Consider the following 23,000-nt stretch of genomic DNA (forward strand, 5'->3'; position numbering starts at 1 on the left):
TTTAATTCCCATCTCTCCTCCCTTACCCCCCCACCCCCCTGCCCTCCAACCTTGTCTTGTGGCGCCTGGAAACACCTGTGTATAGGCGCCATACAAATGTCCAATAAAAAGCAGGAATATATGAGAATACTTCTCACCATTTACTTGAACAATATTTTCTCATCCAACAATCTTTTCATTTTAGGAGCCTAGAAAAGCCTTAGTTCATGGCTGAGAAGTAGAATGGGAGTGAACTAGCATAGTTACTGGGTTAGTTTCACAGTTCATAGATGACCGCGAGTCTTTACCTCCCATCAAAGTCAAGAGCGTTTTTGTTACCAAAAGAAGATGTTTGTGTTCAGTGTCCAATTTCAGAGCTTGAACAACCTCCAAATAGCTTGCCTGAAGAAGAAAAGTAGTCATGTTCTTCTTCTTTGCAGTTCCCTCTTCCTGCCTAAAGTAGTGGTTTTAGATATATTAGGACTACTATCCGGAACTGCTTGTGGTAAGGGGGTATGTAAGTCTTTTATTGCTATTGTTGAAACAGTGCTCAATCGATAATTCCCTGGCGTTGCCTCAGGGAGAGCAACAAGTATGCTGCTCCTTTCATGGTTCTGCAAAAGTAACACTGTGTTAAATCTGTGTTGCATGTGCGATCCGCGCCCTTAATTTGTCATTTCTTTCCACGTGTGATTTGTTACGGTGGAAAGCATGGTTTGCTGAGGTGATTGGTGCTGTGCGACTCGTCACCCCGGTTTGCGCCTGCTCTGAGCAGGTGCTTTATGTGCGAGTACATGTTTGTGTTCATGGGCATATTTTCAATGCATACAAATCATTATGAAATCCAAGTTTATTTACGTAGACAAAACATTTTACACATATTTCGAGCTGTAATGTTAACAAGTTTGGACAGTTTAATGCAATATCGAGCAGTGCATTTCATACATTTTTTTGTTGAAAATCAAGTTTTTATTGTCATTTTTCAACAACATCAGCAATATAACCAAAATGTACAAAATATAATTCCTGCGATTCCCCTCCCTCCGCTCTCCCTCTTGCCCTCCCACCGAAATGCAGTTCAACCAGTCCCCTATATTTCTTCGTCACAACCGATGAGTTCCTACATCATGTCACTGTATTCCAAGGGCAGGTTATCGTCCATACCTGTTAAAGAAAGGCAGCCAGATCCCCTCTATGTCCGTTTGCGCCCCATCCAAAAGGTGAGTCAAGTATTCCATGTCATATATGGACTTTGCTTTCTGAACCATTCCCTTTCTGTGGGTATACACCACCTTTTCCAGTGTTGTGCCACACAACTCCTTGCCGCCACTAAAAGAGTATGGACCATGGGGCACTCCCCCACACTCCTCTTACTCATGTACACCAAACAGCAGTAGGCAGGGCTCCTTAGGCTAGGTATCCCATCCAGATCTTCTAGCCATCACAGGACATCGTCCCAATATTTCTGAATGAGTGGACATTTCCACCACATATGTTAAAAGTCACTGTTTGCCCTTTTACAGCGCCAGCAGCGTGAATCAACCTTCGGGGTACATTTTCGCTAGTGTTGCAGGTGGGTAGTGCCATCTATGTATCAGCTTGAATGCCTGCCTTCTATATTGCAGGGACAGCGTGGACCTTTTTACCCCCCTACACATTTTACCCCACAGCTGGTCTGTCAAATCATTTCCCAGATCTTTGGTCCATTTCATACGTTTAGGTAGTATATCAATAGGTTCACCCCTTCTCAGCTCCCCATATACTCTGGATATTTGCCCCTTTGTATTGGTCTACTGAAGCAGTATTTTCTCAAAGGAGGTAAGTTCTCGGCGTAGCTTATCTCCCCAACTTGGCTTCAACAGGACCCCCTTCAACTGCAGGTACATAATGACAGAGTCCCTTCATCCCCAGGCATTCCGCTAGGTGCGTCAATGGCATGGACTTACCCTCCTCCCACAGCTGTCCCGCCCTTGAGAGCCCTGCCTCATACCACAATTGGAACCTCAGAGCGTCTGTGATGAAATTTCATAAAGGTGGCGCCCAGATACAATTGAGGGGAGAGGGCCATGTCGACAACCATCGGGTGGCGCTTCCCTCACACCAAACCAACCAGAATAATTCCAGAATGGGGTGTTCCAACACCCGCACAGGGATCTCTTTCTGTGGAACCCACATCCATTCACCCAGCGTTACCAGCTGTAGAATCTCATTGTCCATGCAGACCCATTGCTTCCTTGTGTCTGGGTCTAGATGGCCCACCATAATCCATAGTTGGTAACATGCCACCAGGTCTGGGAATCCCATCCCACCCCCTCTTCCTTTGGCAACACTAACACCCTATAAGATACCTGGGGTTTTGCCCGGGCCCATAGAAAACCTAAGAGGGCCTTCTGTGCAGTGGCCAGAAAGTTGGATAGCACCTTTGTGGGGAGCATTTGGAAGAGAAACAACCGTTTGAGGAGGATTGTCATCTTAATACAGTTTAGCCATGCCATCCAGGAAAGACCAATCCATCCCCAGCATTGCATATCCTCCCTTATCTTGCTCCATAGCGGGAAGTAGTTCATCTCAAATAGGTTCTCGGGTTTCCTTGTGATTTTGATCCCAAGGTATTGAAAGCTCTCCCGCCTCGCCTTGAATCCCCATCCACCCACCAAGTTGCTGTCCTCCTGGTTCGAATTCCCTGCTAAGAATGCAACCCACTTAGCGAGAGTGACCCGGATCCCCGATAGTTCCTCATATTCTTCCAATCCCTGTACGAGGGCCGGTACCGATGACAGTGGGTTTGTGAGGTAGAGCAATGCGTCCTCCGCAAAAAGACTCACTTTGTATTTCTGTCCTCCTATGTTCACCCTTGATTTGTCCTTGCAACCACTAAGGCCAATGACCCATGGCTCCATTATCAAGGCATATAGTAAGGGCGACAGGGTGCTCCCCTGCCTAGTCCCTCCATGCCGCTGTATTGTCCTATACATGTCTCCATTAACCACCACTCCTGCTCTAGCTGTATGATACAGGTGCCTAATCCATCCCATCCACCGCTCTCCCATACCTATCTCTTCAAGAATCCCATCCATGAAGGACCAATTGACCCTGACAAATGGCTTTTCGGTTTCCAGGGAGAGGACCAGGGCCCCCTCTCTTTGTGTCCTGGGGCCGTTTAAGATATGCAGGGTTTTCCTTAGGTTGTCGGAACCCTTCCTGTTTTGGATGAATCCCGTCTGGTCTGGGTGTATCAGGCAGGGGTGGTGCATCTCGACAGGACACCAGAATTCTTGTAAAGATCTTTCCGTCTACGATGAACAAGGATATTGGCCTATATGCTTGGGGATCACTGTTATGAGTGCTTCCCAGAATGTGGGGGGCATGTCTCCCGCTTATCTTATGGAGTTAATAACGCTCACCAAAGGCCCGCCAGGACTTCTTGGAACTGCTTTTAGGAGCCGGCTGTGTAGCTGTCCTCCACTGGCGCCTTTCCTGACTTTAGCTGGCCTATCGCCCTCTTAACCTCCTTCCTTGTTATATCTGTCTCCAGCCTAGATGTTTCCTCTCTCGTCAGCTTTGGGATGGGTAGTTTACCGAAATACTCCTTGATCCCCCCACTCCCCAGTTTATTTGGTTGGGAGTACAATGTTTCATAATAGTCTGCAAAATGCTCGGGGGTGCTTCCCCCGGATCCAATTACCTTCCCGTTCTCGTCCTTTAGTCAGTGTACCCTCCTGTTGCCTCTGCATTCTATGACTATGTTTACCGGCAGTGTCCCTACTCGATCACCCCCCCTTGTAGAACCTTTGTTTGGTATAGCACATCTTCTTTGCCACTTCTATCAAGAGTGAGTGTAGTTCCTGTCTCTTGTCCCAAATTGTCTCCAATAATACTTCTCTGTCCACTTCCAGTCTTGTTAACCTTGTCCTCATGTCTCTCAGTTCCTCCCGCAACCTCCCCTCTATGCGCGTTCTTTCCATCTTTTTACGTGCCCCTTCAGCTATAAGAAGGCCTCTCACCATCGCCTTAGCCGCCTCCCACACTGTTTTCAGCTGCGTCTCCCCTCGTTTATCTCAAAGTATTGAGTGATTTTTGTCCGCAGGAAGTCCTGGAATACTGGGTCTCGGAGAAGACCATCATTGCATCTCCGCCATGGCCGTCCCTTCCTCCCTTCTTCGATCTACCATTCTGTCGTGGCCATCTCGTGGTCTGACCACGTCACTGCCTCCACCAGTGGGATGGCACCATGGCCTCGTGTTCCCTTGGGATCAGTAAGAGATTTATTCTCGTGTATGTGTGGTGTGGGGGTCAGAAGAAGGTATAACCTCTGGCCTTGGGGAACCTCAACCTCCACACGCCCACCCAGAAGTGGTCATGCAACAGTTTGGAGAATGTTTCGTGTTCCTTTCCCCTCACCTTAACCTTGTCGCCCTTCGCTGACCACCAATCCACTGCCGGATCCGCAATATGATTAAAGTGCCTTTCCACCATTAACATACCCTCCCCCCACTCTTCTAGCACTGAGAGTGCCTTCCGTAGGAAGGCCATCTGGTTCACATTCGGTGCATATACGGACTTGAGGGTAACCAACCTCCATTCCAGATGTCACTTCACTGCTACCAGCTTGCCTCCAAAACCTCTCTTCACGGCACCTCCCGCAGTTGCATGGCTCGCGATAGCATGAACCCCACACCCTCCTTTTTAATCGTCTAGTGCAAGGCCCAATAGGTCTGCTCAACCTCTACTCCTTTCAAGGCGTGTTCCAATCCGCTGTCTATAGTGTGTTTCTTGTAAGAATAGCACTGCTATCTTGGCTTTGCGAAGCATATTCACTGTGAGAAATATTTTGTTTGGGGAGTTTAGCCCCTTCACATTGAGCGTTGACACTTTCCAATTAACCATTATCCCACCTTTAAACTCCTCTCCTGTCCTAGGTCAAACCTTTCCTGCATCGGGTCGTGGCGTTATACTGCATGTAACCCCCCTCTCCCTGCTCCCCTCTCGATCTGTCCCTCCTCCCCCGTAGCAGTGAGCCCTCTTTTCTGCTCTGCACTTCTACTTTGCTGCCCTTTTACCCGACCCTCTCTGATCCAACCTCCCTGTCTCCCTCCCTACCCTTCCCGGTTGATCAGTCACAGCCATTCCCCCCTCCCCTATCACTCCTCCCTCCCAGGTACCAGGCCGCAGCCCCTCTATGTTCCCCCACTTCTAAAACCTAAACAGTAATATGGCAACAGCCAAACTCCATTCCTCTAAAACTCCATTGCTTCACATCTCTGATGTCCCACCCCTCACTCTCCCTCAGAAGCACAAACAAACTCATAACAACTGGATTCCGAGCATGGGACGTCTAGATCCCTATGGTACAAATAGCGGTTAACAAATGACCAAGCCCCTCTCGGGTAGCCTCTTTTCTGGAGGGGGATAACGAGTTTCTTGAATTTCCTGACCCCTTGCATTTTGCACCTTGCGTACTCAAGACTTTGGGGCCCCCAGTTCTCTTCAGATAGCTCTCCCTCCCCTTCGTCCCCCTGGTGATCCTGTGGGGGCCCCGTGAGTTCTTCTGTAGCCCCTTTGATGTCCTTCTGTACCAGGTGGTATCTCTCTCCTTCCAATTCGAATATGAGTGCAAAGGGGTACCCCTATCTGTATCTCACCCCTTTCTCCTGAAGCCACCTTGTGAGGGGACCGCATTTCTACCATCTCAAGAGGGTCTGTGCCGAGAGGTTCTGAAATATAGCTACCTTGGAGTCTTCGTAGTCAATGGTCCCCATTTGCCTCGTTTTCTCCAGGATGTTGGCCTTGTCCCGATAGTATAGCTTAACCAGCACCGAACGGGGACCCTTGGCGCAGCCTCCTGCTCGGTGCACCCAGTCCAAGGCCACCTGTTCACCTTCCTTAGACCCTAGTACCATCCCTATTAATTTCTGGATTTTCCTTTCGAGTCCACCCTTCGAGTCACCCTCTTTTTCTATCAGACCAAAAAAAACGAAGGTTGATGCACCCCACTCTTTTTTCAATATCATCCACTTTGAGTCCTAGATTCACCTCTCTCCCTTCAATGTCCTGGAAACAGACCTCAATCTTTGATTCCAGCACCCCCTAAGAGTCTTGATTCGCCTCCACCTCCTCCAGCTGTTCTTTCAGCATGACCACCTTCGCCGACAGGTCTGCCACTTTCCCCCCAATGTCTGTGTACATTCTGCAAATTTCTGCCTTGATCATCTGGATGCTGCTTTTGATGGTGCCAATCTCTGTGCAACATGGGTGTGGTCCACCATCAGCCTTTGCCTTCACCATGTCTCGCCTGTCGGGATATTGGAACGGTGACAGCTTTGCTTTCCAACTCATTCACCTGGACCGGCCCCACTAATAATAGCGCTGCGGCTCCAGGCTTGCTCCCATTGCTCTCACAGAGAGCCTGCTGTTGTCTGCCTCTCAATCCCCAGGCCCTACCTCCTGGCCTCTAGGGAGAAGGCTGCCCCTCACTTGGTCCTCAGCCTGCTGTTCTCTGCCTCTCGATCCCAAGGCCCTACCTCCTGGCCTCTAGGGTGAGGGCTGCCCGTCACTTGGTTCTCAGCCGGCTGTTGTCTGCCTCTCAAACCCCAGGCCCTAACTCCTGGCCTCTAGGAAGAGGGCTGCGCCCTCACTTGGTTCTCAGAACCTGCTCACCAGTGTTTCCCATGGGTGGGTGGCCGCTCAACTCCGGCTCCTCCTCTCTGTTGGTCTGCTGCTGTGAGCTTTCTCGCTGCAGCCCAGCTGCACTACAGCTCACGGTTCATCCCGCCCTGGGATTCACCGCCATTGTATCCCCTAAGGGGCTAACAACCTCTGCCTTGTCCTCCAATGTTGCTGCTAGGAAGGCACAGGTTGCGGCAGCCTCAGCCCGTCCTCTGCGGCTCCTCTGCCTCACGGCCCCCTGCACTGCTCGTAGAGTGGGCCTCACATTTCAGGGTTCCCTTCACTTGCGCCATGGGCTGTGGCCTCTTCTCCCTCAGTCGAACGGCGCAGCTAAACCTTCGCTGCCCAGGGACCCTGACAGCGTGGTTCCCGGGACGCTAACTCTGCAATAACTCTGCACTTGTCTGGGACAAGGGCCTGAGCGATACGATCAGGTGTCCATCTTGCCTGCGCCCCCTGGTGGCCTCTCACATACATGTTTTTTAAATGCTTTTTGTGTGATCCAGAGTACTTGAAGTGAGCGCCACAGGCGCCCATGTCCAATGTGCGTTAAAGTACATTTGATGCATAAAAGCTGTGCGTAAGACTTTTACGTTCATTCGTATGGCAGAGAGGAGGCGCAGATCTTAAGTTATGATTGTACCTTGACCTTCCTTTCCACCTAAAATACTCCAGCATCTGCTTCAGCATGTTACTTTCATGATGGCACAAAGGCTGTAAATGGCAGGCGGCGTTTACTCATTTTGCACAACAAAGTGCAAAAAGGTGGTGAAAAAACGAATATGCCACCATTTTGCACTACACCTTGCAAAAGTAGAAAATTACTCCTAAGTCAGCCTGTGTCCACAGAATTCATAACGGAGCTTGAATAATGTTTTTAAAGTGCCCTTCTGCATTTGAAAACGTTGTCTTTCGCCATATCAATGCATTTGTATTGCTGAGGTATGCGGGAAGAGTGAGGTTCAGCTTTAATACAGAATGGCCCTGAGACTTTAATTTGAAATGGGGCCCCTACTTCAGCCGGTGTCACAAAATACACCCTCCTAGGGAGAATTTATTCTGAAATGGAATCGCCCCCTGTGAAATATTTCCTCCCCCATGACAAGAAATTAATTGACCACAATTTTAAATAATCTACCAATTGGAGTTTTTTTTTAAAACGGTGTCTGTACAGTTCTAGGGAGGGTGTTGGACAATTCCAATCAGAAAAGGGAAGCCTCAGTTTTCGCATCGGCTCTGTTCATTCCACACACAAAGGCCAACGAAAGATAACAGACTCCACTACACCCACCTGAACTCCAGCTCAGGTGTCCATCACGAACACAAAATCTACTACCTCATCACAAGTAAAAGCACGGTCTGCCTCATTCTGAAATGAATCAACTAAACAGAGCTGGAAGGAAGATTTTTACGCCCTCATTACGAGGTTGCCGGTAAGCTTCTTGGTACCAGCAATTTTGGCTTGCCAGTTGCGCCGCCCGATATCCCGGTATTACTGGGATTCTACTGGCAGTGGCGGAACGGCAAGTTCCCATTCCCATGGTGTCCAATAGGACTCCATGGGGTGGGAACCACTGAAGCAGGAGCATCGTTGTTAATGGTGCTTTAGTGAATTATCTGACGGTAGGGACCTGAACTACCGCCAGGTCAGGCCTGCCGGTAATTCACAGCCCCTACCGTCAAGAGTGTGCCAGTCCAGAAACGGTGCCGCCTTAATCCCAGACCGGCTCACTCATAACAACCACCTTTGTCTCGTTCAGAACCATTGCTGAATTCATGTAGGCAGCTTTGTAGTCCATCCTTTTTTAGCATTTATATGCCATTAGAAATGGGAGACATGTGAATAAAAGCTTTAGAACCTTTATCTCGCACCAAACTATACATGTATCAAATCTACACATTACATGTATGCATGCTAAAATCATCTTACTGCCAAAAGGCAAAGAAAAACGTATGCTAACGGTTCATTTTACTCTTTGAAATATTAACGAATTATGTTGCTTTAAGCTGGAGCGCCATCTAGTGGTTTCAAGGTTAACACTTTTGACGTATGTTGAAAGCTGCATTATGTGCTCGTGGTGCCGTATAGCAAACGGAAGTACATAAAATCAATTCAGCATAAGTATATCTATTATTGAATGATTGTTGATAGAGTCATGCGTTACTGAACTCCATTCCTGCATTCCTAGTTATCATGTACTTACATTTTCCTGGTGAACTTACATTTTTTTTTTCAAATGGGACCTGAACAATTCCGCAGATAATGTATCACATTTCAATAAATGCTAACGTATACCAGCCCTACTGTTTATACAGTGATGGACTTGCCTACAGGGAACGCTGGAGATTTCCTGGTGGGCCTCTGCACCATGGGGCCCTTTAACTGCTCACCCTGGTTTTTACCCTCTCACTCATATACGCTGCTCTCTACCTTCCATCTCTCTTTTTCTCCTTCACATCCATTTAAATTAAATAGTTTGTTAGAAAACGCCTTCCAGTATGTTATTTCTTTCTCTTAACATAGCTTATGCCAATTTTTCACATGTTTAACAATTTTGTAACGTTTATATAGGGAAAAATGTGTTTTAAAATTCTCCATTTGGACCTAATTTCTAAAAATAATTCTTGGAGAACTCCCCCCCAACCCAAACCCTACTTGGAGGGGGTGGTCTTGCCCACTACATTCCCTCGCAAAGTGTAATATAAGGCCACTTTGAAAACATTTTCCAGTGCCAATTTTGGTTCGCAGTCCACTCTTGTGTATATACGTAGGCAAGAAGTGGTTGATTACGTATGGTAATCCTCATTACTGTAGTTATGATATGATATGATATGATAGTTTATTTATATAGCGCCTATACACAATGTGTTTCAAAGTGCTTCAAGGCAAGGGCGGGAACAAGAGAACATACAATGACATTCTTACAGGCCATGAACAGTAAGGATGTGAAATTAACTATCGTACTCGGCCTGATGACATTTCAGGTACAGCCGGAGAAAAAAAAAAGGAGAGGGGTGCAGAAGGGAGGGGAGGAACAAAACAAGCGACTATCGTACTATGCCTGACAACGTTTCAGATAGTTCTGGTGGGAGGGGGGGCAGTAAGGGGATAGGGGAGTGACAGACAAGGTTGCTTTCATACTAGGTCCAGGGACATTTCTGATAGAGTAAGTGCATAGAAGAAACTAAGGGGAGGAGGGGAGGAGATAGGAAAAGGGAGAGGGGAGGGCAGGAGAGAACAGAGAGTAAGCTTTTTATGATATCTCAAGACTCTACCCCATTCCGCATCAGTGTATACTTTCCCCATGTCTGTCTCCCATTTCTGTCTAAATGTCAACGTCTCCATTGCTCTCTTCGTAAGCAGCGTGTCATACAGCCGTGACACTGTATGTCACCCCCTCAGCTATATCATGCATTGGGCCTCATTCCGAGTATGGTGGTAGGGGGTTAATGGCACCGGTAAGGATGCCGGTGCCGTTAACTCCCTACAGCTATATTCCAGGGTTCCTTAGCGGGTCCCACCAGGAACGGCTGGTCTGGCCAGCCGTTCTTAGCGGGACCCGTTAAGGGACCAGGGAGCAAATTCCGGGCCTGCTAATAGCGGGCCCGTTATTTACTCCTTCCCCATTCCCATTGAGCCCTATGGGTGCACGAATGGGAATGGGGAATGGTTTTCTGAATGGGGACTTACCGGGTCCTCCAAGGTTGGAATGACCCAGTAAGTCCCCATTCAGAGACACCGGACCCGGGTTTGGAGGCAGCCATGGTGCTAGTAGCACCATGGCTGCCTCCAAACTCGGAATGACCCCCATTGTCTCTATCACCTCATGTTGTTTCAACAGCTCAGGTAACTCGGACCACCAGTGCTCAATCCTATGTATTATTATGAGATACTGCAAGAATTGTCCTTTACTTATGCCTATATCTACTACAAGTGTCTTAAAGTCTATCAACTCATCTCCTCGTATCAGTTCTCCTATAGTCACCACCCTATCGGTTCCCAATACTTCCTAATATGCAATTTCAACTGCCATTCTTCTGCTGTTACTGCTGCCAGGGGACTCTGCAGTGAGATCGTGTCTGCGATTCCCAATGTTTTGCATGCCTTTCGCCATATTTGGCTGCCTATTGTTATCAGTAGCAAGCATTGCCTTACTTGTGGGGTGAGTGCCCATAGTACTTCTTTTAGATATCATTGTTTCATTGCCGATTGTAGCAAGTGTGTGTCTATATTGGGGTCATCTGCTAACCATCCAACCACGAATTGTAACTGGCTCGCTATATAGTACAGTTCAAAATTCGGTATTTGAATCCCCCCTTCCTTGTGTGTTCTTTGGAGTGAGCTTAACGCAATTCTATTGCGCTTGCTTTGCCATAGCAATTTCCTGCACTCCATGTCCAATTTAAAAAAAAAAGAGTTTTGGAATAATATATGGGATGTTTGTAAAATGGTGCAATAGCCTGGGCAATACCACCATTTTCAAAAGTGCCGCCGATCCCATCAGTGTCAGCGGTAGCTTTCCCCAGAAGTTCATGCAGTTTATGACCCCATTCATTGCTTTTTGAGTGTTTGTGTTATGTTCATCTAGTGAGTCATGGAATATTTCTATCCCCAGATTTCTAAACGATTCAGGGCTCCATTGTAGTGGTCAGTCTCAGTAGTAGTTCTTTTTCAAACCTTTTAAGCCAGCCAGGGGGAATAGGCAAGATATTTTTCTTTGTTTATTGTAATACCAGCTACTTCACTGAACCTTTTTGTTTATTGTAATACCAGCTACTTCACTGAACCTATCTAGCGTATCTAATGTGTGTTGTACATTGTCTTTGTGTTGTTGCACATATAACAACATGTTGTCCGCATACATGGACACTTGTGTCTTATCCTGTCTATCTCTATTCCCGCCTCCCCGTACTAAGCCCTCAGGAAGGCTGCGATTGGTTTCATTGAAAGGATAAACAATAGCGATGACAATGGGCATCCTTGTCTGATGCCTTTTTGTAGTCTGATTGAAGCAGAATACAACCCCCCTGTTCGTACTCTCGCCTTTCCTGTGTATAGCAATTTGATCCATCTGATATAGCCTGCTCCAATGCCAAATTTCTCTAAAATTCTATATAGACACTCCCATTGTACAGAATCAAATGCTTTCATTGCGTCTAGTAAAGCCATCACGCAGTGGTGTTGATATAGTCTGGTTTTATCTATCACGTGATGTAGTCGTCTTAAATTCCAGGCCATGTTCCTCCCTGGTATGTACCCAGTTTGGTCTGGATGTACTAACAACCCAATAGTATTCTGTAGTCTGTTTGCCAGTATCACCGCCAATATCTTGCTGTCTAGGTTTAGTAGGGATAGGGCCTATATGAGCCGCATTCCATTTTAGATTTGTTGGGCTTAAGCAATGGGTTGATTACTACTGATTACTGCTGCCTAAAGGCTATTCAGCACTGATCCTGTTTCATATGCTTAACTTCCACTTGCATATTGCAGTGGTGGCCTTGCCTATCATTGACTGAGCAAATAGTATCCCGGATGCTATCGCCTTTGTATAACCATGCTAGGTGTCTTCCGGGTTTGTTCCCTTCTGCATGCTGCCTTTCTATATATCTTGTGTAATTTAGCTTCCCAAGCCTGTCCCAGCACGTCATGCACTCTTGTCTTGGTTCAACTTCCCTACTTCATTCTGCTCCCTCATTTCTGTTCTGTTTTCCTAGGTCTTCCATCTCTTTTTCAGCCTTATCGAGTGCTCAAGTTAACTCCACTTGTATGCCCCCTGATTTGGTTATGGCGTCTCCCCTTACTACCAGCTTAAATGCCTCCCAAAACATACCTGGCAATTTCACGCTACATGTGTTCAAAGTTAAGTATTTGGCGATGCAATCTTTGATTTGCGTCCTAAATGCTATGTCTCTGAGGTATTTGCTTCTAAGCTTCCAAGTCGGGACTGGTGGCCTGGGTTGTGTTATCTGCCATTTGGGAATCAACGGTGCATGATCTGACAGGATTCGCCCTTTATATATTGCTTCAGTGAATTCCCCTTGAAAGTCCCTCCCTGTAAAAAAGTAGTCCAGTCTAGTATGTACATCATGTGGAGCGGTGTACTGTGAATAGTCTCGCTCTTCTGGATGGAGGTTCCTCCATGTATCTACCAGTACAAAAGAGTGTAACAAGGTTCCTAGCACCTTTGCCGTTGGAGATAGTTTCTTAAATTTCGTGTGAGATCTATCTAATATTGGGTCAAGCGTGTAATTATAGCCCCCACCCCATATTATAACATTGTCCCTATGTGGTCCTATCCTAGTGTACATGGTTTTGAAGAAAGTGGGTGCGTCATGATTTGGTGCATAAGTATTTATAATGCATATGTCCCTGTTCTCCAGCATACCCTTTATTAGTACCATCCTACCTTCTTTGTCTATTTCTGTCTCTAGTATTTGGAAGGGTACCGACGGAGCCACCCAGGTCAGGACACCTCCTGAGTATGCTGAGTATGTTGATCCAACTACGTGTCACCTCCATTTCCTAGCTAGTGTGTTTTGTCTTTCCTCTGTGAGATGTGTCTCCTGCAACAGAGCTATATCGACTTTCTGTCTGTGTAGGTACGTTATTACTCTGTTCCTCTTTACAAAATTATTCAGCCCCCTTAAATTCCATGTCATTAGTATAATGTTGGTCGTCATAGTCAGAATAGTATGTGTTTCCCATTGTCCATCTAATGGAGTAGGCAATCCCCTTTCTCCCCTGTAACTGGTCTTTTTCGCATATGCTCTCATGCTTTTTGTTTCCTTGATTCGGAAAAGGTTCTAACCCCCCCTTCCCTGAGTTCCCCCCTCCCAACTTCAAACTGTTGCACAGCTTTGGCCAGCATGCTCAAGCGTGCTCCCATCTAGCACCTAACCTCCCGTGTCCTTGTGGCGTGGGTGCACTGCGGGTGGGTGCTCTCAAACTAGCACCCTCGGCTACTTCTAATAAGGGTCGTGATACCAGAGCTTTGTGTGCACCAAATTCTTTTCTGTAACAGCCTTTGGTACTTTAAGCTACAGTGTGTTCTTTTTCAAAAAAGTTCGTGTGAGAACTAATCTCTACTTGCTTTTAACTCCATCCATCTATATTAGGTTAAGTGGGTATCATTTACGTTCATGTGTCAAGTCCATTTATTCAGGTGCTTTCTGTCAGGTTGGTAATGCGCCTTAATTCCAGAATTGTCTTTGTGATCATGACTCAATGTCTTCCGATGTTGTCTCAATCCTTTCCCTGTCCATCCAGTCATATGCCTCCTCTGGGCTGTTCAAAAACAGACAGCAGCCATTTCGTAGAAATTTTTGTCGTGCCGGGTATATGAGCATGTACTTGAGTCCAGCCTTTCTTAGTCTTTCTTTAGTGGGGCCAAACTGGGCCCTGCGTCTCTGTACCTGAAAGGTGTAGTCTGGGTAGACCGCTAGTTTTGCTGATGCTTTCTGCATGACCCCTGCGGTCCTCGAGAATGCTAATATTTTCTCTCTGTCCTTGTGATTAAGGATTTTTGCTATTATTGGCCTTGGTGATGCGCCCGGTGGGGGTTTCTTAGTTAGTGCTCTGTGCACTCGCTCAACTGTAAACCCCTGTGTCAGGTTGCCTGATCCCACTTCCTGTAGCAATAGGTTTTCGACATATGCCGTGGGATTCGTTCCTTCCATTCCCTCCGGTAGCCCAATTAGCCAAATGTTATCTCTGTGGGCCCTTCCTTCCGCATCTACCGCTCTTTCCTCAAGCAGCTTCACTTATTGTTTTAATATGAGAACGTCAGTTTGCAGCTTGTTGATGTTAATGCAGTTGTCTTCCACCTTTTTCTCCACATTGCTTTTGTGACCGAGAGTGCACGCACATCCTAGCACAGCAAATTCACATCTATCCCCACAGCGTCTATCTTAGTTTCCAGTGCAGTCTTTAGAGCAGCAATTGCCACCAGGATTTGTTGCTCCCCCTCTGACTGGGTTGGTTGTGTGTCTAGTCTGTTTTCCATATCTCGGCTGCTGTCTACTGAGCCTTTAGTGAAGGATTCCATAGTAGTCTGCTTTCCCTTCCCTTTATTTGGTTTCCTTGCCATCTGCACTTGCACTTCAGTTACTATCTGCTGTGTAAGTGCCAGAATGTTTTCGCCTCTATTTTGGTTGTGTATTATGCGGCGTTGTTGACCTTCACAACTTCATTATTTCTGAGGGGTGTCAGAAAAGTTGTGGTATTAGTATCTTCGCTGTTATCCTCAATCTGCTTTTTGTTGCCACTCTGCACTGGTAGCAATGTTGGGACAGACCTCGCACTCCCTTGCTCTCTTCCTGTACGTTCTGGAGCTTAGCTGATGTTTCTCCCTTTTTCTTTAGCAAGGCCAGGGGTGAATACTGTAGTTATATATATATGTGTAGAGGAGGAGCCAAATGCCTCTACCGGAAGTCCCGCCCCTATATTGCATATATGTTGGAAACTGGAAAATGCGACATGCACAACACCAATAATTGTCCCTATAGCGCAAAGAGTCCTCAAAACAAGGTATCCATTGGGAAAGCCCTATATGATGTATCCATGGAGAAATGACAGTCTTTTAAAGGAGATTCCGGAAGAAGTGTGAAGATGAGTGAAAGAGAAGACTGGTGACGTCAAATGAAGCAGAAATGATGCACCCAGAAGAGATGCCAATAAACAGAGTATATAGACCTTGTAGAATCTGATGGCGAAGTAAAGAATTGAGCAAAATTGCACGAGCAAAATGAAGATTGCACGTGCGGAAAGCGCTGAAGAAAATGCAAAGTCGTTTTTATAAATGTACATATGCTGAAATGGAAGTATACTAAGTAATCATAAGGCTGGCTATGCGTAGTGAATAGACTGCAGGCGGTGCTGCCATTACATATATCCATGTATATATATATATATATGAGTGTGTGTATAGAATCTGGATGTATAGTAAAATAGAAGGGCTCCTGGATGAGACCCTGTTCTGCCCAGGAGGGCTCTATAGTAAGTACCACAAATGAAGAGGGTCAGTCTTGCCTAAATGAATATCTCCATAGACTCATTAACATATCATAGTAGTCATATCTGTTTCTTCAATAATTATTTTATATTCAAAGAAAGACATATTGGTCTATTAGCACACATGCAACATAGAACATGTTATTTCTGGCTGGACATGGACAAGGTACATGTTATTTGTAGGCAATACATATCAGAGAAATTGGTTTCAAATGTGTTGATACAAATTGACATTACATGCATAACCACCTACTGTTATAAAGAACAGAGGTTATCACAATTCATACAATTTCTAAACAAAGGATTTGAACAACAATTTAAACAACAAATAAAACAGTGTGAATACATGGCACACAAAGGATAAAGAGGCCTACACATGTGTGTTTCGGCCCTAGTGGGGCTACTGAATTAGCCTGTCTTGTACGGGCCTTCATCAGGACGACAAGGGAGTTGTAGAGAGAGCCTGTTGGGTAGGTGTGCTACCGTGCTATGGCGAGGAGCTCTGCACAGTTCAAGTTTCTAATAGTGGGTGGAGGTATTCACACTGTTTTATTTTTTGTTTAAATTGATGTTCAAATCCTCTGTTTAGAAATTGTATGAATTGTGATAACCTCTGTTCTTTATAACAGTAGGTGGTTATGCATTTAATGTCATTATTCTCCTTAAACCCCCCACAATGTCTCACACACAATGCAACAAGCACACAACACTGTTTCTGAATCACCACAGCCCTGATAAAGACTCCCGTTGGGTTGAAAAACGTGTTGGCACTGTATGTTAATAAACCATAACTTGAACCCAACCGAAGTGACAAGACTTCTTATTTTTTGCTCTATATAGTCAGCCCAATTGGACAAAATATTTAATATCCAGTGCCCGAGTGCACATGGTTCTTACAAACCTTTTCCTACCTTTTCCTACCATTAACTGGGACAAAAGAGCCCTTTCACTCAAGAACCCATCAACCGGCAGCAGGATTCACTACTTAAACTACCATGACCAGCACAGTGATCTAGCTTTCCTAGTGCTCTACGCCCTACCTTCCTACTGTAGTAGACTATGTGCAACACTTCGTTCAGTATCAAATGTAGCCTTATTGCGATGATTGCTTCACTTGGCGAGAGCCTCCACCCAGTCTTCATTATCCATGCTTCCTAGGTTCTCTCTGTAATGAGTGGGTGTTTGGGGGCGGGGGAGAATAGACGACACATAGCTAGGGAACTGGGCATAATGGGTACTACCCCACCCCTACAGGTGATCTATGGAGACTAGGTGGAACAGGGATTACCTGGAACTGGTATTGGAGTATTGGAGGACTGGAGGGCTGCCTTGAAGGCTATCGGATGGGGAGGAGTAGTGACCATGGTGGCACCTCTATGGGGCAATGTAGGCTTGCCGGAAGTGTGGAAAATGTGCTTACAGTCTAAGTGGCAGGAAAAATGCATTACAAGGGTAGCACATATAGTACAACAAAACCAATTTGCGCTCTTTGGTCTGACAGAAAGTGACCGATACACATACATCCGGTTGCATTTTGACATTTTGAGCCTATTTCATCTGTAAACAAGTAGATGTCCAAACAGGATCCGCGAATGTGCAACTCTTAAACACTGTGGAGCTCATGTTGTTCCACAATGCAATTTGATGGCGGGGACCTGGCATGTTTGCACTTGTTGGGGACAAGGTCATCCAATTCCACCGCCTTACCATTCCCACTGCGACTGAAGCATGTATGAACCAAGGGGGGAAAGTGTGATACTGGAAATTCATCGGAGGGACAGGGCCTCCGTATCCTTGTCCTTTATTCCGTTTATCATGTATGTTCCATCTTGTTTTCCATGCAGACGTTCATGTGGGACTCCTGGCGGTGCGGCTCTTCCTCTTTTTATATCGTGGTGAACAGACCCTTGGAATACCCTTATGGCACCCATGGGTGGGGGTACAACCCTGTACTCCTAGTGTATGTTTTGGCCCACAGAGCAGGGTATGGGCTGGTGGCAGCTCCATGCTGAACTTGACAGGTGTGCTGAGTATCCTCCATTTTGGGATACCCAGGCCCTGCCATTGGAATCGGTTGATTGCTGGTAGGAGACATGGCCCCTGTGACCGCTTGCTTTCTATCGCCTGTTACCTTGTTTTCCCAAAGTCCTACGAAGCCCTGACTCTGTCCCTTCCCCCTCACTGGCTGTTGGGTGGAAGTTCCATATATGGTATTGTGGGGAAGTCCAGGCCAGACTGGCTGGAGCCTTCCCAATGACTGTATGTTGTGGGTACGCCTGTGGGATGGGACCTGGGTGAATGGAGTGTGTGATGAATACGCATTTCAAGTTATGGGTATCTGGTGTGTGACAAAAGGCCTGAGACAGCCCTGGCCGAAACTGGGATAAATGCAGTGAGGAGTGATGAATGGCTGGGTGCTTGTACGGATCCACATTCCGTGTTGTGAGTGTCTGGGTGGAGAGGAATGGCCTGAATGCACTGTGAGCCTGATTGGCTGCCTGCCTGCATGAATGCCCTTCTGAATGATTGGTTGCCCAGAAGAAGAAGGTTAACTACTGTTTCCCTTCGACGCAACTGAAAGCTGCTGTGCCTTCAAGAAATTGAAGATCCAACAGAAGACCTGGCTAGGATACCTCTTCCTGAGCTATGAGGGACCATTGTGCACCAGCTGATCTTTGCCAAAGCACCCTGGAAGTCAGACCCTCAAAAGCCTGCCGACTGGAGAAGAGGGCCACTGCAGGATGCGAAGTGAAGCACCCGGACATCCGTCCATCGTCGTGGACCATGGTTCGCAGGTTTGCTTTAACCGCTGGAAGCTTGTCAAAGTGTGTTACCCAGAAGTGGGGACAGCTTGTTGTGCTGCTCAAATGAGCGGAGCTGCAACACTCCATTGCCTAAGACATTTGATTAAAGGACTCCCTTGCTCATCATCGTTGACTGCTTTATCTGGCTGGAGAAAGTCAAGGTCATTGACGACCAAGGAGAATCTGCCGGTGTGTTTCCCGCCACCGAAGACCTCAAAGACGCATACGAAATCCGAAAGCCAGCCGTGGTTGAGTCCCGATCGCTGACGCCAGACGCCGACAACCCGATGCCCTTGCTGGGCCAAAGTTCTTCATTGACTGGCGGCAACAAACTATCACCGTCGAGGTATACCGCACCCCTCATCTTCACAGGACATTCACAAGCTTTCATCGACGAGCACTGCAAGGATCGAAGCTGCTTCCCCGACAACAGCATTCACCTTTTCTTCTCTTGGAATCTCAACGACTGCTGGCTCCTGCCTTAAAGGGAGTTCACTCAAGAAGAGGCCGTTGACGACTCATCGAAAAGCTCTGTGAAACCAGGTACATTGGAGTCGTAGAACCTTTAGTAGGATTCGAGTCTACATTCCAGAACACCCACCACAGGCCTAATCCCAGTCAGCCATATATCCTCCCAACAGAAACACACGTCTCCCTATACCATGAGAGTTCTAAGAGGGGAGGATGGCAGACACAGCATCTGGGGAGGGCACCTGAGTACTGGGACAAAGGTATCAAAGAGGACGCCAAGTGGAAGGGTCACAACACCAGTATATTGCCCATGTTTCTTAATACCTCCTTTCATGTAAGAATTTGTATGCCAGCCGTTATTCTTGGAATTGTTTGTTTTTATTTCTTAGGTTAGATAGATAGGACTGTGTCACATTTACCCTGACCTTCACACCGCGGAGAGGAGCCCAGCTGACCCACGTGGGCATGAAGCAACTGGAAAAGCAACAACCAGCAGTCTACCGCCCTTTTACTATCAACTGATCCATAGGGCCCTTTCCAATTGAATGTTAGGATTTGTACATTATATGAACAGTGGATGATGACGCGGTATGCCCTTTTAATGTGCTGCCCGTGTATTGTTTGGCAGTGCGCTCTCGGGCAGCAGAGTTCTTTGCTTGCTTTATTTTTACATAAAGTTTTGTTCTTCCTTGAAAATTATCTCTTAGTCTCATTCCCTACTGGGGTGTGTCAATTATTCTGGCCAATTGGATATCAGGTGCTTTTGGAGGATGCATGCCTTCATTTGGTGACCCCTCTTGCGTGATATTCCTCGAGACCCCCATACTTGCAGTGAGATCCAGAGCTTCTCTGGAAAGGCCACCCCCACCTACAGCTGACCAGTCCCCAAAAACGCGTACGCAGAAGAAAGAGGTTCTTGTGGGTTCTGACTTTGTGAATGCCCTGCTGCTCGCCTGAGCCGGGTGTGGCCCTAAGGGAGAGGCCCAGAGGTTGTGGATAGACTCCGAACAGAGACTCTTGTAAGAACACTGGCACGTGAGTATAAATTGCAGGGAATGATAAACGTGGGGAAATATAGAGCAGAGTGATTGAAAGGAACACGCAAAGAGTATGAATGAATGAAGAGGTTGATTGGTTGAAGTAAAAACGCTTTTTTTTTCATTATTTCTTTATATATGAAAAAAGAAACAAGGTGAAGATATAGAGGAGATACGGGAACCTAGCTCTGAAAGGGGGTAGAAGGCAGCGCCGCAGTGCACTGTTCCGACCAGTGTGGAGGATAAATAAATAGACAAAAGTAGGAGCCCCATATAATTAGTGGACTCGGGAATAAGTAGTGGATGTTGTTTTGGCCTGTTATTTTAGCTCGTTATTTTTAGCGTTTAACTAATATGTGGAGGTAGGCCCAGGAGGGTCATAGGTGGTGTGTCAAGTGAGAGAGAACGTGGACATGCTTTCGGGGGAAAGGGTGGGGAATAAGGTTTTTGCCAGTATATGTTTTTTGTTTATTTGTGTTGATTTGTTTCTTGTTGAAATGTTTTATGTTTTAAATGTATATAAGTGCGTAATGTCTTGTGGTTGTTAAGAGGAAGGATCTGTCATAATAGTGACTGCCCTATACAGGGGAACACTAAAGAGACATTTGAAAAGTAAAACACGAGTCTCTAGGGTGCTGGGAATGGAAACCTCACTGTCACACATCTGTAAGCATCTCCCCCTCTATAGTGAACGAATAAAGGAGTACCAATGAGCAATGGGTGAAGAAAATGAAAGGGGAGGGATTATCTCATACCTGGCCGGAGGAGGGATAATTTGATAAGGGAATGCTGGAGCACCTATCCACATACCTAACGGCGAAGTATAAGGAAAAACAACCCCAGAATAGACGCAAAGTGCTAGATTTGTGGAAGATGTTCGAGGAAACGCCCACCTTAAGTAAGAGGGAGAAGAGATTAGCACCTCCAGAGGTAGTGAAAGGGGAGGAACAACCTAAAGAGATATACCCATTACTCACAAGGCCAGCAGAAGGGCCCACTGACCCAGTATATGTACCTGGGAACAGCACACCGGTAACACCTAGCACTGCCCCACCTATGCCTTATGATCCTTTAGTCACCACTCCGGTCCTCACAAGGCCAAGAACTCAGGACCTAGAAATAGCGTTGGCATCCACTAGAACGGAATTAGCCCACCTAAGAGTGAATTGTGAAGCAACACAACCGTTGGTGGTAGGGCAACCAACACTAAAAAGTTGCTCTCTTCTACCAGAGGATGAATGGAAATCCAGGGACTTCCTTTTCACAGTAGACAGCGCCCCCATAAAATCAGTACAAGTGGAAATGGAGGGGAAGGCAGATAGTGTGGGGTACGACACAGTAGCCTCAATACGGGATGAAGAGTATTGCAGTGATTTTGAAAGTAGAGGAGTGGGCTGTGGGAGGGATACAGCAAGTGCAATGGGCATCCCCGAGAGTACGTGAAGGGTGGGAAGGAAAGCTCCGAAATAGAATGGGAAGAATAGCGTTAGCAAAAGAGAAGGGAACAAAAGCAAGTAGTGGAAAGTTAAAATCAAAACTACAGATGCCCCTAATTCAAAAGGGAGCAGGACGGCCCCACTATGTACCCTGGGCACTAATGGACAAAACAACCTCTTTAAATCCCTCCACCGGCTTACTGCAGTTGCGGGAAAATTGATCTATGCATTTGGAAAGAACACTGCAGGGGTGCCCCTAGCAATAGGCGATATTAAAAGTCTCTTAGTGTCTGCAGTAGGTGATCAGAAAGACTCAGTGTGGGCAAAAGCGGGGTTCGCAGGCGTGAAAATTGGCAATGACACTCACGATGGAGCATTGTTCAATAATGTAAGGGCCCAATTGTGGGATCCCCTGTGGAGAACCTTCTCAGATACCCCTGATTTACACTCTATAATGCTATGTACTATGGGGGACGAGGAAGATGCTTTCTTCGGGTACAGGAGATGTGGAGGGCGGAGACGGGCACTGCATGGGACCAGTCGACCTCCCTATTTTAGTTCATAATTAAGAGAGGTCTGTCGAAAGAAGTGCAGAAGGCTCTAGATAAAATAGCTGAGCTAGAAGCCAAAGGCTGGCCTGAGATTCAAAGCATTATAGTGCACCATTGTAGGAGGATCAAAGAAAGTGAGAAAGAAACAATCCAGAGAAGATTAGCTGAGGAAACAAAATTGGTACAAACAAAACTGGTCAAGGTCGCAGCAGTAACGGCTGCATTGCCCTCAGAGCAGACAGTGGTGGAGGGAAGAGTATCCGTGGCCAAACAAGCGAGAATGGCTGCAATATGGGCAGACAACGGGCAAGTGCAGTGGGGGAGGAGAGCAACAGTGCATGGGACCTCAAATGGCAAAGAAGACCAGCAAGAGGGCGAGGTGGGTTCTGGGGACATAGGGGAGGAGGATATGGGGGACAAAGTCCCAGGGGAGGAGGACAAGTACAGTATTGGTCATGTGGGAGGTGAGGCCATTTTTCACAGGAATTCCACAGTAGGCAAGGGGGAAATTATCAGTACTATCAAGCATATCATAATCAACATCAATGTGGGCACCCTCACCCAGGCAGCCATTATGGCCTCCCTCACAGAAATTACGGGCAAGAAGGACAACCAAATACCCGTCGAATCCCAGGCTATAACACATTCCGACACCCGCCTCACAACATGCAATCACAATCAAATCGCCCCACCTAAATGACCTATGGGCATAACAACCCTATCACCACTACCCCAAATGGTGCGCCAGCCCCTTATCAGGGAACGTGCGTGCTCAGCGAAAATGTTTTCTCGTGCCCCGTCACAGACACCCACCCAGATTAGGACAGCCCACAGAGAGCACTTGCGTGTCCAGTCCTATCCACTACCTATAATCCAGAAGAGGAACCACTGGTGGGGGCAGAGATAGGAAACAAACAGTTAATCTTTATGGTGGACTCGGGCAGAGAAATCATGGATGCATGAACGTGATTTTCCGTTATCTGACAAATATCTCAAGGCGCAAGGATTCTCTGGGGCTGTAGTAATGGTTCCTTTTACAGATGATT

This window comes from Ambystoma mexicanum, chromosome 5q (genome assembly GCF_040938575.1).
Source record: "Ambystoma mexicanum isolate Mex_15411 chromosome 5q, UKY_AmexF1_1, whole genome shotgun sequence".
Taxonomy (NCBI): Eukaryota; Metazoa; Chordata; class Amphibia; order Caudata; family Ambystomatidae; genus Ambystoma; species Ambystoma mexicanum.